Source organism: Scardinius erythrophthalmus (genome assembly GCF_964197995.2).
Source record: "Scardinius erythrophthalmus genome assembly, chromosome: 12".
Taxonomy (NCBI): Eukaryota; Metazoa; Chordata; class Actinopteri; order Cypriniformes; family Leuciscidae; genus Scardinius; species Scardinius erythrophthalmus.
In genome coordinates this window covers 9329648-9344816 of record NC_138232.1, presented here as the reverse complement: position 1 = coordinate 9344816, position 15169 = coordinate 9329648, and the positions used below count along the sequence as shown (strand labels likewise).

Below are 15169 nucleotides of genomic sequence, written 5' to 3'. Positions count from 1 at the left end.
AAGAGATAACAACGATATAAATACTGTTCGTTTTCTCACACTAACCGCTCGTTTCGTGTCTTAGGCCATCAATGTGTACTTACGATGGGGAATTGTTTAATTTGGACGATGGGGAATTGTTTTAATTTGGACTCTGTGCTTGTGTTTTGAGACAGTGTCCATAGACCTGCATTATATGACTGACAGACAAGAACGGTTTGACCTAAAATATCAAAATTGAAACTACTGCGGAAACAAAGACACCTACATCTTGGATGCCCTTGAGGTAAGCTAAAACATATCAAAAATTAATTTCAAAGTGAACTATCCCTTTAAGACATAACCGACTGTGTTTAGATTAGAGGATACTCTCCAAGACCGAAATTGACATCATTTTCTTATGTTTTTGACTGTTAAAGCGATTTATAATCCACGAAAAATAACTTTTGTTACCCGCAAGCTGTTTGTGAGGCTGCTTTACTCTATGTATGTGTGCAGAGAAAAAAGCATCTCTCAGACAGCGCGCAAGTACCGAAGAGTTTAAAATCGCGTGACTGTTTAAACTGGTGAGACTTGAAAAGACGTGCAAATGGTAAACTTTAGTTACTCGTGATGCAATGCTGGCCCGATCGACTCCCGAAACGCGAGAGTGTATTTCCGCCGCCTGCTGCGCGCTTAAAGGGATAGTTCACTTTGAAATTAATTTTTGATATGTTTTAGCTTACCTCAAGGGCATCCAAGATGTAGGTGTCTTTTTTTCCGCAGTAGTTTCAATTTTGATATTTTTAGGTCAAACCGTTCTTGTCTGTCAGTCATATAATGCAGGTCTGTGGTCACTGTCTCAAAACACAAGCACAGAGTCCAAATTAAAACAATTCCCCATCGTCCAAATGAAACAATTCCCCATCATAAGTACACATTGATGGCCTAAGACACAAAACGAGCGGTTTGTGTGAGAAAACGAACAGTATTTATATCGTTTTTACCTCTTGAAAACAGCACACGTCCAAATGGTCTGACGGCGCAGGCGGGTATAGATGTATACGTAGATGTCGCCTTGGCTACTGCAGTTCATTGGAACGAAACCGTAGCAAAGCGACATCTAGTGTATATATCTATGCGGGTATAGATGTATACACTAGATGTCGCCTTCGCTACTGCAGTTCATTGGAACGAAACCGTAGCCAAGGCGACATCTATGAATATATCTATACCCGCCCGCGCCGTCAGACCATTTGGACGTGTGCTGTTTTCAAGAGCTAAAAACGATATAAATACTGTTCGTTTTCTCACACAAACCGCTCGTTTCGTGTCTTAGGCCATCAATGTGTACTTATGATGGGGAATTGTTTCATTTGGACGATGGGGAATTGTTTTAATTTGGACTCTGTGCTTGTGTTTTGAGACAGTGACCATCGACCTGCATTATATGACTGACAGACAAGAACGGTTTGACCTAAAAATATCAAAATTGAAACTACTGCGGAAACAAAGACACCTACATCTTGGATGCCCTTGAGGTAAGCTAAAACATATCAAAAATTAATTTCAAAGTGAACTATCCCTTTAACGATTGCATTGTGCAACCCATTTTGAGAGACGCGAGATAGAAGACGCAGCGCCGCTGAATCACTCACGCTGTTTGTGAAATTGCGTCTCGCAGACAGTTTTAAAATGACTGATTTGATTTTCCATCTGCGTGGATTAATTTACTAATACAACCTGAACCTACATGCTAAAGTGAATCAATGTTTGCGGGAATTTCCCGCATTATAAATGGGAGACCTGCGGGAATGATAAAAAATATGCGCAATACCCGCAATCCCGCACCGAAATTCAAGCCCTGTATACGCCAAAATGAGTTCTCTTACGAGAGGTTCTCTCGTATTGCGTAGTTGCTTACGCTACGGGAAAGCCTTTCTTTCTCGAGATACTGAAGCCAAAAATTATCCTTAATTTTTATAATCTTGTCAACGCAGTGCGGCAGCCTGCAGACCTAGGGCAAGCTTACTAGCGTGCCCATTGGCTGCCCTGCGGCAACTGCAGCAGCCTACCGCTGAGCCCTTGGCGTGACGTCACGACCAATGAGCGCGCTTGGCGCGCTTAATGCGTCACAGCCCGCGAAAAGGGGTGTGGCTTAGCGTATATAAACAGGGCTCGGAGGCTGCTTCTCTGGTTTCTGTCTTTTCAGCGAAGCTCTACGCATCGCTGCTCTCTGAGGAAGCCGCCGTCGAATCAAGCGACCAGCACGCCGAGGATCTCAGCCTGAGGACGCCGGCCGCCTTCGCCACCTTCAGCTTTCCCTGCCTGCTTCGCTATCCGGCGAATATATCCTTTTACTGCTCTGTGTTGTATGTGTTTGTGTGTTCGCCCCGCGACACACTTTGCATCTAAAAGAGCGCGAGGCGTTGTTGCAAATGCCTCGCTCATCCTGTGGCTCGTGCAGAGCCGCGCTCAGCGACGGAGACCGCCACGTGATCTGCGCTCTCTGCCTGGGTTTCGACCACGCAGCCCGCGCCCTTCACGGGCGGCTGCGAACAGTGTGAGGACTTGCCGATGTCGACCCTGCGGGCTCGACTCGCCATGTTTCACGATCCTCCACCTTCTCCGGCTGCCTCTTCCGGGCCGCGTAAGAAAAAACGCCGCTCTCAAAGGCCTTCCGAGCCGGTGGTTATAGCTGAGCGCTCGCCGGAGCCCCTCCCGCGAGCCTCGCTCTCTCCTTCTCCCCCGCCCTTCACCGACGCGCAGCGGCCGGCCTCTGCCCGCACTGCCGTCGCCTCAGGGGATGAAGCAGACCAGCTGGTTACTCCCCTCTGTCAAGCCGCGCAAACGGCGCCGCTCACAAGGGATGTCAGAACGGACGGTCACGGGCTATAGCTTCCTTTACGTTACAAGGAAGCTCCCCCCCCCCCCCGGATGACGCACGCCCTCTCCCCCTCTGTTCGAGCCGCGCAAGGCGCCGCTCACAAGGGATGTCAGAAGTAGACGGTCATGGGCTGGCTTCCTTTACGTTATAAGAAAGCTACCCCGCGTCTCGGTCGCGCGCGTCACTCTCCGGCCACCTCCGTTTCTCACACATTTCTCAGTCCCCTCCTAGCTCAGGCGACTAGAAATATCTATATTGCAGTAAACGAGCCTGTTATACACGCACGCCTGCAAACAAACGATGTCACAGCACATAATGACATCTTCCCGCTCTCTCTCCCTTTGTTCGAGCCGCGCAACTGCGCCGTTCTCAAGGGATATCAGAGCGGACGTCACGAGCACCGGCGAAAGGAGGAAGAGAGAGTGTTTTCGTCCCGCTTAGGCCGGACTTCCTCCAATCCTCGCATATTTCTCAGTCCCCTCTAAGTTCAGGCGGCTGGAAATACTATTATTGCAGTAAACGAGCCTGTTGTAATACACGCGCGCCTGCAAACAAACGCTCGGTCATATGCTCGCACTGACTGGAAGCTCATGTGTGCCCCTGTGGCTCAGTGGCAGAACATCAGAGTTCCACACCAGAGACCCGTGTTCGAATCCGGCTCTGGCAGCAGAAAAAAACTTTTTTCTGCTTGCTTCTCTCGAGCTCGCGGCCAGCTTTCTTACATACAGAAAGCAAACCCGCATCTCACGGGATACATATTTCTCAGTCCCCTCTAAGTTCAGGCGGCTGGAAATACTAATACTGCAGTAAACGGGCCTGTTTTAATACACGCGCGCCTGCAAACAAACGCCGAAACGAAACACGACGCTCGGTCATATGCTCGCACTGACCGGAAGCTCATGTGTGCCCCTGTGGCTCAGTGGCAGAACATTAGGCTTCCGCATCAGAGACCCGTGTTCGAATCCGGCTCTGGCAGCAGAAAAAAACTTTTTTCTGCTTGCTTCTCCGAGCTCGCGGCCAGCTTTCTTACATACAGAAAGCAAACCCGCATCTCACGGGATACATATTTCTCAGTCCCCTCTAAGTTAGGCGGCTGGAAATACTAATGCTGCAGTAAACGGGCCTGTTTTAATACACGCGCGCCTGCAAACAAACGCCGAAACACGACGCTCGGTCATATGCTCGCACCAACTGGAAGCTCATGTGTGCCCCTGTGGCTCAGTGGCAGAATTTTACGCTTCTGCACTGGAGAACCGTGTTCAAATCCGGCTCTGGCGGCAGAAAATATTTTTTCTGCTGTCTTCTCCGAGCTCGCGGCCAGCTTTCTTACATACAGAAAGCGAACCCGCATCTCACAGGATGGTGCTTGAGTATTTATGAGCGTCTAAACATATGAGCCATCAAAGCATTTGCTCTATAACGCCGATGGTGTTACAAGTGTAGAAAATGTGCCCACTCCCATGTGCTCACTGCTACACACAAACACGGTCCCCATGGTAACGCGCTCAGAGCGCTCTCTCATAAAGCGGTCACACGCCGCTCGAGTAATAAGTGTAGTAAATGTGCCCACAACTCTGTGCTCACATCTACCTGTAACTCGCTCTGCCACTCGGTTACCCCGGGCAACAGCGGCTCAAGCCGAGGGTGTTATAAGTGTAGAAAATGTGCCCACTCCCATGTGCTCACTGCTTCACACAAACATGGTCCCCATGGTAACGCGCATAGAGCGCTCTCTCATAAAGCGGACACAAGCCGCTCGAGTACTAAGTGTAGTAAATGTGCCCACAACTTTGTGCTCACACCTACCCGCTGCTCGCTCTGCCATTCAGTTACCTCGGGTCGCACACCCTCTAAGCTCCCAAACTCTGGCCGTGTCATAAGTGTAAACTCTGCGCCCGCTCAGGTGCACGCGCACTCACTTTTAGACATTACAATCCCCACGCCGCTTTCGCGCCAGGGGTGTTTGTCAGCAAATCGCGCTCCATCCTCTGGGACCGAGCTACCGAACGCTGTACAGCCGGCCAATACTGTTTACCAGCCCCCGTGTTCGAGCACCAGCGGCGCGCACGCCGCTCCATCCTCTCTGATACAGGTTCCCCAATCCCGCGCAGCGCGGCGATCTGAACCCAGAGACCATTCGACCCCTAGCTATGCATGCGGAAGCATGGGAAGCTATTCAGGGCGCGTCAGAATGGGTGCTGAGTACTATAAAACACGGCTATTCGCTTCAATTCGCTCGTCGCCCTCCGCGCTTTCTAGCACAGACGGAGACGAAAGTGAGTTCAGAAGCTGCGCACCTGCTTCAAGCCGAAATAGCGAAGCTACTGCGCAAAAGGGCTATAGAACAGGTTCATCCTTCTCTAAGCGAGTCGAGCCTTTACAGCCGCTACTTCCTCGTACCCAAGAAGGACGGAGCGTTAAGACCTATTTTAGATCTGAGACATCTGAACAAAGCCCTCATGAGACGGCCGTTCAAAATGATCACAACCAGAAAAATCCTCGCGCAGATTTGCCCAGGAGACTGGTTTATCTCTCTCGATCTAAAAGACGCATATTTTCAGATCCAGATAACTCCCCGTCACAGGCCATTCTTGAGATTCGCCTTCAACGGTCGAGTATATCAGTACACAATCCTGCCCTTCGGCCTGTCTTTGGCACCCTGTACATTACGAAATGCATGGACACGGCTCTCGCTCCCCTGAGAAAACAGGGAATGCGAATACTGAATTATCTGGACGATTGGCTTATTCTAGCGCTGTCAGAGACGGAACTTGTGTCTCACGGAACAGCGCTTCTCAGCCATCTGGAGGATCTGGGTCTCTCGGTCACTGGACCAAGAGCTCGCTATCGCCCCGTCAGTCAATTTCCTTCTTGGAATAGAACTGGACTCGGTGGCTATGACGGCCAGACTGTTGGAGCAGCGCGCGCGCCGCATCCGCCTCCTCGCCGCATTCCTCCAAATAGGCAGCCGGGTTCCGCTGAGGACATTCCAGCGTATCCTGGGGCATATTGCCTCAGCTGCAGCAGCGCTCCAGCTGGGCTTACTGCGCATGCGCCCGCTTCAACGCTGGCTGAAAGCGCGCGTGCCCCACCGAGCCTGGGCGGCCGGCGGCTTGCGAGTCAGAGTGAATCAGAGCTGCTTTTCAGCCCTGCAGCCCTGGCTGGCAGCCGAATGGTATCACACAGGAGTGACTATGGGAGTGATTTCACACCGGAAAGTTGTCTCGACAGACGCTTCCAACCTAGATTGGGGAGCGCTCTTCGAAGGCAGACCGGTCTATGGCCGCTGGTCAGACCAGGAGAATCTCCTACACATAAACTGTCTAGAGATGCTCGCGGTTGAGAAAGCTCTCAAACACTTCCTCCCATTCCTCCACGGTCACCATGTTCTAGTCCGCACGGACAATACATCGGTAGTGGCCTATGTGAATCGCCAGGGCGGTGTCAGATCAGACGCTCTGCACCCTGGCGGAACGCCTCCTCGTGTGGGCTCAGCACTCTCTGCGCTCGCTGAGAGCCGCGCATGTGCCTGGCCACCTGAACGAGGGCCCCGACAGACTGTCCAGGGACAGCGTTCCCCCTGGGGAGTGGTCTCAACACCCCCAAACAGTCCAGTCACTGTGGCGCCGTTTCGGTAAGCGAAAGTCGACCTTTTTGCGTCAAAAGACAACGCTCATTGCCCAGAGTTCTTCTCGAAGAACGAGGACGCGCTGGCCCAGACCCGGCCCAGCGGCCCGCTGTATGCTTTTCCCCCGGTCTCTCTGCTGCCTCAGGTCATCAAGAGAATCAGGGAAGCGCGCCACACAGTGCTCCTCTTAGCCCCATACTGGGAGAACCAAGCTTGGTTCCCGGATCTAATACAGCTGGCAGACTCAGCCCCCTGGCCGATACCGGTGAAGAGAGACCTTTTCTCTCAAGCCCGCGGCTCGATATGGCATCCCCATCCAGAGCGCTGTCTCTGCATGCGTGGAGCCTCAACGATTACACGCTGATCTGCCAGACGGGGTCATGAACACGATCATACAATCTAGAGCCCCCTCTACGAGGCGGCTCTACATGTCGAAATGGTCAGTGTTTAACAGATGGTGCACTGCTAAGGGGCTCGATCCACAGACATGTGGGGTATCGCGAGTACTGTGTTTCCTTCAAGAGTTACTGGACGCGGGCAGGTCCCCCTCCACGCTCAAAGTCTATGTCACGGCCATTTCAGCGCTCTCTGTTCAGAGCTGGGCCGCGCATTAGGAAGGAACGAGTTCGTCATCCGCTTCCTTAGAGGAGCCAGGAGGATGAACCCCCCGCGACCCCCCTCGGTTCCTATGTGGGATCTTTCACTGGTCTTGGAGGCCCTGAAAGCGCATCCCTTCGAACCCTTGGAAACTGTGGATATGAAATACCTCACGCTCAAAACCGTTTTTCTGATAGCACTGTCTTCAGTCAAACGAGTGGTGGAACAGCTCTTTGTTTCGTTTGGCGGGCGCACCAAGGGTCTCGCCGCCTCGAAACACAGCCTGTCCAGATGGATAGTGGACGCTATTGCTGCTGCTTATGCGTCTAAAGACCTGCAGTGCCCATTGGGCATTCAAGCTCACTCCACCAGAGGCATGGCCTCGTCGTGGGCGTGGTCCAGCGGGATTCCCATTCATGACATTTGTGCAGCGGCTGGCTGGGCCTCCCCCTCCACATTTGTTAGGTTTTACAGCCTGGATGTTCCCGCCTTGCAGGCGAAAGTGTTATCAGTCTAAGTCTCGCGTATGCCAGCCCACTATCTGTGCGCGGGCTACGTTGTGTGATTTAGCTCTACTGGTTGAGCTGCACTATGCAGGGAATTGTCAGTTCGGACCGGCCATGCCGCTCCTAACCCCCTAGTGTGTGCTTATGTACGGCGCTAGCCCTCTTCGGGCCGCCCGGCTCTCTGCTGTCACGTTCCCCGGGCTCTCCCTGGGACTCATTCAGTGGATGCTGGGCGCGCACGGCGTTGACAAGGGCGTTCCCGTAGCGTAAGCAACTACGCAATACGAGAGAACCTCTCGTAAGAGAACGTTTCGGTTACTCACGTAACCTCTGTTCTCTCTAGAAGAGGGAACGAGTATTGCGTAGCCCGCCGTGCTCGCACCACGAGCTCATTTCGCTTCATGCGACAGAAACCAGAGAAGCAGCCTCCGAGCCCTGTTTATATACGCTAAGCCACACCCCTTTTCGCGGGCTGTGACGCATTAAGCGCGCCAAGCGCGCTCATTGGTCGTGACGTCACGCCAAGGGCTCAGCGGTAGGCTGCTGCAGTTGCCGCAGGGCAGCCAATGGGCACGCTAGTAAGCTTGCCCTAGGTCTGCAGGCTGCCGCACTGCGTTGACAAGATTATAAAAATTAAGGATAATTTTTGGCTTCAGTATCTCGAGAAAGAAAGGCTTTCCCGTAGCGTAAGCAACTACGCAATACTCGTTCCCTCTTCTAGAGAGAACAGAGGTTACGTGAGTAACCGAAACGTTTTCACGTGCATATGATACGCACTTTATGGCGTGTAATATGCACGCCCTCCTCATCCCTAATCCTACCCAAGGGGTTTACAGCGCAAAAACTCGTTTTGCCGTATAAATGATACGAGAAATATCATTGGTGCTATAGATACGCACTTTCATGAGATCGTGTTGAAGCAATAACCAGGTGGTCACCCTAATGTTTATCAGTATTTTAGATCAGTGCATTCGGTCTTAAAGTGACAGCAGCCTAATATATCTGATGCCGTCTATGCCATTAACTTTAATCAAACAAATTCATTGCTCTTGACAGAATCACTTTTGTAACTTTAATAAGAATACATTTATTTATTATTTATCCTTTACTTTGCCAGGATAGTCCCATTGAGATATAAAATCTCTTCTTCCAGGGAGTCCTGTATATAAATGTATATTTAATTTACACAGTGAAGACAATGTAGTGATTTTTGTACATTTGATTACACAATTTGTGTAGTATTTTTATAGACCTGCTGTATCTAGTGCTAGCAGTTTTTCAGGTAGGTCTACTTCATTTGTATCTTTGTTTTATATTAGTTTCTTTGATCCTATTTTATCACTGTTTATTTAATTTTCAATGAGCTTGAGTTTTCATTTTTTATTTAAATTTGTACTTATGTTAGTTAGGCTAGTATTAGTTTTTTTGTGATTGGTGATGAGATTTATGAAATATCAACTTTCGATATCAGAAGCAAAAATAACTATACTGTCATAAATCATTATTGTAAAATAAAATGACTCATATCGAGATATAAGAGTTTGGTCATATCGCCCATCCCCAACTAATTTTATTTAAAAAAAAAATGTAGATATAAGAATAATAAAAATATATTAAACCTAAAATGAATTAAATGTATCTAATTAATTCATTTTTATGGGTAAAAATCTGATTCTGAACTACTGGGTAAACCAATCGAGCAGAACTCTTGTATATTACAGCAGATTTAAAAAAAGAAATAAAAAAATTCACACAAGAAATGAAAACCACTGTATGCAGTTCTTGCATGCCGTAGCTTTTCCAGCTGTTTCTTTCTGAGCTATCAATATCAATGCCAATTTTTGCACAGAAAGAATGCTGGAAAGAATTCTTGCACATTATGCATGACATAAATGTCAACAAATGCAATGATTCGAATTCCTGGAAAGAGCAGCATCTATATTGCTTAAGGATTCAGAGGTTCAGGCTGCTGCTCTTCAGCTCTTCGGGTCTAGATCAGTGAGAAACTGATCCAACGAGCTGATCCCAGCTCAGCTGTCAACTTCACAGCTGACATAAAGGGACTTGTGAGTATCACACCATTTCAACATTTAATCCAACCTCTAATCCGATCCATTTGGATTTACAATCCAATAAAAGGACATACAAGATGACTATAGCTAGAAGTCAACAATTTCGATGTTAACAAATCAGTGACCTCTTTACTGTACATTGATCACTAAAACATTTTTGCATTGATTCAAACTCTTTTCATTCAATTTTAGTACCTTGTTTTGAATATAAATACACTACCAGTCATACATTTGGACAGAAGTGAATGAATTTAAGTTTCACATCATCTTAAAAACATTTGATCTAAAGGCTCATGCTTACATTTTTGGGAAAAAAAAAATACTTTGGCAGATATATGTGATTATGTGCTAAATATGAAAATAATTCCATTAGTTGGTATGAATACTGAAGGAAAAGCAGCTGTCAAATGTCCTGGATAAATAGATAAACCTTAAATACCATTTAAAAAGCATCCCAGATGGCACCTCAGTTGAAATCTAGACACGGGTGGCGATTTTGATGATTCTTATACAATTAAAAATAAATTAAATTGTCACTTACAATCTCATACTTCCATTAGTGATATTTATATTTATTATTATATTTTTTAATGATTTTACTATTATTCCAACATGTTAACAAGTAAATAAATAAATGTGTTCAACATTTTGACTGGTATATAGTGAAAGAAAGAAAGAAAGAAAGAAAGAAAGAAAGAAAGAAAGAAAGAAAGAAAGAAAGAAAGAAAGAAAGAAAGAAAGAAAGAAAGAAAGAAAGAAGAGAAAGAAAAAAGAAAGAAAGAAAGAAAGAAAGAAAGAAAGAAAGAAAGAAAGAAAGAAAGAAAGAAAGAAAGAAAGAAAGAAAGAAAGAAAGAAAGAAAGAAAGAAAGAAAGAAAGAAAGAAAGAAAGAAAGAAAGAAAGAAAGAAAGAAGAGAGAGAAAGAAAAAAGAGAAAGAAAAAAGAAAGAAAGAAAGAAAGAAAGAAAGAAAGAAAGAAAGAAAGAAAGAAAATGAAAGAAAGAAAGAAAGAAAGAAAGAAAGAAAGAAAGAAAGAAAGAAAGAAAGAAAGAAAGAAAGAAAGAAAGAAAGAAAGAAAGAAAGAAAGAAAGAAAGAAAGAAAGAAAGAAAGAAAGAAAAGATTCATCACATTTTCACCCGAAAACTTATTTGCATTCATTAGGTGAGATATTTAAAAATGAAAAAAAGTGGCAACTTCCAGTCCACTTGTATAATTTTCAACTGCCTGCAAGTACACAAATGATAAAGTACCTGGATTCCTCAGTGTGACTTTGAGGTGACAACAACAACAAGCTATAATTAACTTATATAAAAAAAAAAAACTTATCGCTGCACGCTGACAGCGTTCAGAGTTGCCATAGAAACAAGACCCTGGCTGCATCCTCAGCCTAAGCCGTCCAGCGACTGGCCAACGGCCTGGCTTCTCTAGCCAGGCAACCCAGCATGAAAGCCACACGCTAAAGAGACGCAACAGCTGCCCGAACACACAGCAAGACACGGGACGCAGCAACCTCTTTCCCATGTTATAATTCAGACATCACAACTTCAAGCATTATTCGGCGAGCTGTCTTTAACCTCTACGATTCTCAGATTTCAGTTCATTTAAATACACTTTACCTCAGTGAAGATGTTAAAAACCTTTCTGTGCCGTAACCACCACACACATCTGACTCATCATGATCTTCTGAACGATTGCGAGTAAATCTGAAAATACTAGCTTTGGAATGAAAAATTAGCACACTTTTCCTGTAATACCATGACAGAGTAACATTACGCACAAATCTATTTTTGGAATCTGAAAAAGTATATATGGGGAAAGAAAATACAGCATGTAGGCATAAGATTTGTATTTTTTTACTACAGGTACTTGGTGAGTACAGTAGTGTGCTCCCATCATGAAACGGATGAAATAACTCAGGCTCTCCTGCTGTTGAGCATCAAGGCCGAAAAGTTGTATAGAAAAGTTCAGCCAGGGCTTTTAATCCTGGGTCAGTCTGCGTTTGCAGAGGTCCATTTCTGCATAAGTGAGCACAAACTCCAGTGCCTGTTCAAACAGTTTCTCTCTCTCTGCCCTTCTCTTTGTCTCTCCCTCTCAGGCAGCTCATGACAACGGCCCAGCAGCAGCACTGTTTGATCTCCAGTGTTTTCCTTAATCTGGGTTGTCAAGGTTCGCTTGTTGGAGGCTGTTTACTTTACTTCTCCTACCAAAAAAAAAGCATTCTTTTTTTTCGTCTTCTCCTTCCCTCAGACAATGACTAATCCAAAGAACTGAGCCTTACCAACGCTGGGTGCTAAAGCTGCTGCTTTCCCATTTAAAAGTGTGATTTGAAAAGACGTTCAAAAGTTACATTTATGAGAATCAATGAGGGGGAAAAAATGGTAATGGTAAATAATACAATTAATGATTAGTAATTTCAGCGTACGCCCTTTAATAATAATAATAACAATAATATACATAAACAAATGCAAAAAAAAGTGCATTTTCCACTTTCCACTTTCAAAATAAAAAATCTGCACTTACTGATTTACATCTGGATCCATTGAGTATGTGTGCAAACAGATAAATAATATAAAATATAACACTGTAAAATAATTGTAAGTATGATGTAGAAATATTCTGTTTATTTAATTTGTGAATGTTTAAACAACAGAATGTAATATTTAAAATATATATTTAGTAAAAAAAAAAAAAAAAAAAAAACGTTAGTGGGAGCAAATATAGTATTGTTTGAGGAATATTTCAGGCTAATTATAATTAAATTTAAACTGACATTTTTCTAAACGAAAAGAGCTACTTTTATTGCGTTGAAGTCCAAGACAGCTACATACGATTAAAAAGTTTATTTCCTGCACTTTTTCAAACTTTTGTCTTTTATTAAGTAGCCTAAATGTAGGCTATTTATCCACCGGTTGAGTGGTTCACATTCAGAAAGTACGAGCTAAGGCACATTTATCTCGAGCACTTGTTACAACACAGTGATGTTGAAAACCAATTTTACTCGAGCTGCACTTCGGCTGTGTCTCCAATTCAAACCCTGAGACATGACAGCGTTTATGGTACTCACAGGCGCGTTCGGACGTTCATAACCCATATGATGCTCAAAATGCTGTCTAACTAGGCAACTCACTAGGTTTTGAAACACAGCCTGCTCTTGCTGAACACTTAATTCTGAACGCTTCTGCTCTGAACTCCATAACTCAACCGGATGATAAGTAACGTTACTGCACTGAGCTTTTCTTTTTTTTAATGCACGGGGGAAACTGTCGCGATATTCTCAACAGATTTCTTTTGCACTGTTAATGTTATATTTAACTCCAAACGAAGAGATGCACCAGTAGAAGTTTGTTTGTGGTTGAGGGAACACGTGGGGAAAAGCCCCCTATACAGCACTGAACACCGAAAGAAATCTCGGCTCGCAAACTTTTACGCCATCGATAGCAACGAATCGCGATTTCAATAACTTTGTTTTTACGCACCACGTCACACCAGAGCTGTCACACATATGTAACGATATATGTTGTTTACACAAACAAAAAAACGAACAGCGTAACTTGCTAGCTAAAGAGCTAACTTCTGAAAAGTACTTAAAGACTACAAATAAAATGCATCGCCCGGACAGTAGTTATTATACACGCGAACAATAATGTTGTGTGTTAATTTGCTCATTACGCCAATATTGCTTAAAAACAATAAGGCAACAATTAGATAACAAAGACAAACTGTGTCCATATTGTGCCCTAAAATGTTACAGAATGCAGGAGGTGAATGAACTTACCGGGGTTTGACAGGGACGAGATAGACACGGAAATTTGTGCACGATAACAAATTCAACTCTTCACGCGATCTTGTATACCATGAGCGCGTGCTATTAAACGCACTGTAAATAACCAACAAATATATCACTCCGCCAGCGGTACTAACTTCAGCTGCAAACACTGGACTGGGAGCAACGCCGCAGTTTCGAGCCCGTTTCACGCCGCCTTTCTACACGGAGCTGCTTCGCATGTTATTACAGTTTATTGCGCCTTTGCTCACACACATAAAAGAGAGAGAATCGCGGATTTGGATGTTGTTATTTTTTGATGTTCTACGCCCGTGACGTCATATCCACATCCACCTGCTGTAAACAACATTCATTGCAGATCTTTGCGCTGCAAAACAAAAGTGTGTCAAAAAAAAGTCCCAGATATGCTACGTGAGTTACATAGACGATAGGGTAACCTTTTTTCAAGGTTGACATAATTCTAATCAATTTTGCTAGCTAGTTTGGTAGTTGCAACTGATGTAAATGCAGAATTTCTGTCTGTCTTTTCCTCGAAATTGTCCAGTGAAGCAAGACAAGGTGGGGGGGTGAAAGTTCAGGAGAAGGACAACCCATAAGAAGGGAAGTGCAGAGAGTGGAGGGATTTAAGTCTAAATATCAGCATATGTCTATTAACTACACAGTGGTTATAACCAGGCATAACTAAATTCACAATTCTCATAATATTAGCCTATGCTATATTACAATATTCACTTAAGTTTCCTGGAACTAATAAATAAAGGTAGCACAAAATATTTTATATTAAAATGTAAATGCATGTATAAGAGTATAATACATGTATAAACTGCAACTCAAACATATATAGGCTACATAAATTATATATATATATATTGCTGATATGAAATACTTTTATATATAGATACATACCCAAAAGTATTTCATATCAGCTACCCACAAATAAATGTCAAGAGGAATCCCAAAAGTGAGCAGGGAACAGAGTTAGGTGTGAAGTAAACCTTATATAAACGTATATAATTAGATAAAAAATGTTTTAGAAAAAGTAGGCTATAATCATTGGTCAGTTCGGTAGGCCGGTTAGCATTCAGTGTGAGCAGCACTCATCTAAGATCTTGGAATAAGGGAGAGATCTGACTGTCCTTGATCAAGGACTGAAATGCACAGTAATTTTTGAAAGAAGAGTTGCTTTATGGGCCCAAGTTGAGGTGTTTCACGGATATAGAGCGCCACCCTCTGGAATATTGTGTTTCCTGCAGACACTTGGAGCTAAATTTATAGTTTTGTCATAAAATAAATGCATAGGGAAACATTGGTTGCTAAAGAATATTAATAGTTATAGTGAAAGTAATTACAGTTCATTTCAGTTAATTAACAGTGGAAAGTGAGTTCAAATTATTTCAGTGAAAAATTAAATTTTTATCATAAAATAATTTATCCAGTGAATTATAAGTAATCTGGGACTCTTTTTTTTTTTTTTTTTACTTCAATCACCTGACAAGCCAATTAGAATATGGCATTGTTATTTTTATTATAGTTTATTAATATTTTGAATTAGCTTTATATTTGGAGTTTTCCAGTTAATTTTAATTAATTTCGTTGTGTGCTTTTGTCATTCTTTTCATTTCATAACTTTGCTATCTACTGTAGCGTTATTTATTTATCTCAGTTTTAGTTTTGATTTATTTCAGTTAATACTTTTAGTGCTTCAACTTAAACTTACTTCCTAATTTCTAATTTTCATT

At 44.2% G+C, this 15169-nt stretch overlaps 1 protein-coding gene across 5 annotated transcripts in view; it reads right to left on the bottom strand.

Moving 5' to 3' along the window:
- foxp1b (forkhead box P1b) overlaps positions 1 to 13951 on the bottom strand; it is a 208046-nt gene extending 194095 nt beyond the window's left edge. For 4 of the 5 annotated variants that reach the window (XM_081381534.1, XM_081381536.1, XM_081381533.1 and 1 more), the window contains exon 1: positions 13422 to 13951. The gene's annotated coding sequence lies outside the window, so the exon portion shown is untranslated. The remainder of the gene's footprint in view (positions 1 to 13421) is intronic. The other variant, XM_081381535.1, reaches the window with a different exon arrangement.
- Positions 13952 to 15169: the final 1218 nt, after the last annotated feature.